This window comes from Coptis chinensis, chromosome 8 (assembly GCF_015680905.1).
Source record: "Coptis chinensis isolate HL-2020 chromosome 8, ASM1568090v1, whole genome shotgun sequence".
Classification (NCBI taxonomy): domain Eukaryota; kingdom Viridiplantae; phylum Streptophyta; class Magnoliopsida; order Ranunculales; family Ranunculaceae; genus Coptis; species Coptis chinensis.
This window is the reverse complement of record NC_141463.1, coordinates 43,418,928-43,421,917: the sequence shown is the minus strand read 5'-3', so window position 1 is coordinate 43,421,917 and position 2,990 is coordinate 43,418,928. Positions and strand designations below refer to the sequence as shown.

Genomic DNA, 2,990 nt, shown 5'->3' with positions numbered 1-2,990 from the left:
CATTTGTTAATTGCCTATCTTGATAAAAAAAGAGTTACTCAATTGGCTTAGATCAGTCTTACCTACAGTTCCTTTATGTTTCTCTTGTCCCATCAAGTTAGTGAAGTCTCAGATTTATTTGTTAGTCAGAAACATTTGAAATAAGAAATTTTTGTGAAGTTGCCTGTCTTGTGACAAGATTATCTCAATCAGCTTAGATGGTCTGACCTATGGTTGCATTGAACACGTTTACTTGATCCAACCAAGCTAGTGACGCCTTATAGAGTTATAGTTGAACATTCCGATAATTTGAATACTAAATTCTTGGAAATTCCCTAATTTGAGAAAAAAGTTTCTCGGTCGATTTGGTTGATATACAAATAATCTCTCGGATATGATGCAAAATTGTAGATCTACAATCTGAAGCTTTTGGTATGCAGTGTAACCTTCATGTAATGTATCGTATCTAGGCAAGTTCTCACTTCCCTTTCTAATTGTTCTTATTTAGGGTTCTTTGAACATCTTATTCCCAACATTAGATCCATCCTAAGCAATGGGTCAATGAAACCAACTTACCTTCGTTTCATTTGGATTGAAAGCCAACTCCCGGATATTCTCGGTCGGTAATGTTATATTCTATTTGTTTTGCTTGAAATTACATTCTCCTAAATGATCTCCATAACATCTTATATCAGATCGTGAAGATGAATTCCTTCTTTTCCTTGTTCTCGCGTAGATTTGCTTTTGGTGCGGAAGAAAGCAGAATCAGTCGTGCTTGAAGATTGAAAGACATTGTGAGTAGTATAAATACATGTAAGATTTTGTATCTTGTCTCTGTATAAATCTTCATTATTCTTTAATATCATTGGGCGATTTCCCAATAAAATGGACAGAATGTTATAAAGAGGCACACCGACCATTTCCCCTATACTTCAATCAAAACAATTAACAAGTATCTTAGTTGGTAACCTTTCTGACTCGTTGTTTGAAAATGGACAGGATGGATTTTGACGTTGTTTGAAAGAAATGCAATTGTTTCTTCGTCGGGATGGTCCTCTACGGATTGAAGCCCCTACTAACCGGTTCAATGTCAACAATTTGAAAATTATGCGCATGGTAAAATGCGCTTCTCAATCATTGATGTCGAAGTTTGAACTACCTGTTTTACTAAGTACTAGAGCATGCTATTCTGTTAACTCATGGTTATGGATTCGTCAAGTTCAGAATGCTTAAATGTTTTGCGTATCAGATTTATAATATCATGGTAAACCACATGATATGCTATACTTTGTTTCAGCACTTTCCCGACTTGAAGACGCATGGGATAATTATTAAATATTTATCTACAAAATGGAAACCTCCAGAGGGGAAGCGGGGGGTGGGGGCAGATGATAGTGGGTCTCTCCCCTGCAGTAAAATTATTAAATTAAGGGTTTAGAGAACAACATGCTAGATCTTAGACTTTGTGAATTATGAACATAAGAGGTGTAGAGGGAATTTTAGGACGATAGCATTCAATTTGAACTTTCATGCGCATAACAAGATTGGTTTTATGCATTTGGTTTAATTTGTATTTAAGCTTGAGCACACTTGATAGTGAGCTTCCATTCCTTTGCTTTCAGGTTGAAGATGCTCAAGGTCATGAAGCACCTATACAAAGGCTTGCCGATTCAATCGCTGGGCCATTTGTGTACACCATAATGACTTTATCAGCAGCATTTCTTTCTGGAACGTCAGGGACCTCCCAAAGTATTTCTGAATTTCTGAATCTCCTTTACAATTACCCTCGGTTGAAGCCGTTACGTTCATTGGGTTCCACTTGGTTATCATTTTCAACTGGTCGATTTTCATTCTCTCCCTGATTCTCATCTCCAGGTTGTCCCTCAGCTTGAGCAGCGTTTTCACCATCGGCCTAGCCGCACCAAGAGCATTCCTCAGCCCTAACAGGAGGTTGTGGTTGTGGAGGTGCCGCTGCCCTATGCATGCCTTGTGAAAGCCACTATATCAAAGGAGTGAGAGCTCCAGTCTGATAGAAATAAACCAGTGCTGCGAAAACCAGAAGCAGGGCAAGTCTCTGTTTTGATCCATCTTGGTTGAACACAAAAATGGCGGTGACCAACCGATTATCGTGACAAGTCAAGTTGGAATCGAAGTGAAATCTCCTTACAACAACTTGTCTTTGTGGTGCATGTTGTTGCCGCCCTCTCTTATCCATGCTTTCGGTCATCGCTCCACCCTCGCCAGTAGTTCTCCTTGTTGGTACCAAATTGTAGTTAAGAGGAATTAGTGTGTTGGAAGGAATTCCGGACATCGGAGGCATAAATGGGAAAGTGGGCGCGACATAAAGACCCGACACCAAAGGTTAGTCCGTTGTTCTTGATTTTGCATAGGAATTAAACTGGCACAAATGCACGGGGGCACATGATTGGAAACATTATTTTGATATCACCATTAGGAGATGTCGGAAACCGGTGCTTTTGAGGCGCGCCGTTGATTTGGGTATTGAGGCCGAAGAATTTGCTTCCGTCGTCGCCATTATTATGTCAATTTTAGCATATTTACACCCCCCACCAACACATGCACACACTGAAAAGCAAGGACGAGATAGATTAGATTCTGATGCATTGTAATTTGATGATGGCAGCTCTCACCTGCTTGGTCTTTGCCCTAATAGATCTGATTCTTTAATGAAGCCAAAATCGATATGGAATGTTGATGATACACTATGCTCAATGTTGGAACATTTTCTGCGGTTAGAGCCAATAGATAGTTTTTTCGCAGAATTCTTAATGCCGTATCTCTAAAATGTTCTGCGATTTGCGGGCCTTGGTATGACATCAAAGACTGTTGATTGCCTTAAGTTTGTCCATAGTTTGCGTGAGTCGTTTTCTTCTTCTTTGGGGATCTTAAAGGTGAGTGCATTTTCTATGTCTTAGATTAAATAGTCACGGGGGCCGTCACCAGCCGGTGAGATAGCATCAGTAGCTGTTTATGATGGACCGTAGTATCTT

The 2,990-nt window shown here is 39.8% G+C and overlaps 1 pseudogene; it reads right to left on the bottom strand.

Annotated features, from left to right (window-relative positions):
* Positions 1-1,606: 1,606 nt before the first annotated feature.
* Positions 1,607-2,604, bottom strand: LOC147481548 (uncharacterized; annotated as a pseudogene).
* Positions 2,605-2,990: the final 386 nt, after the last annotated feature.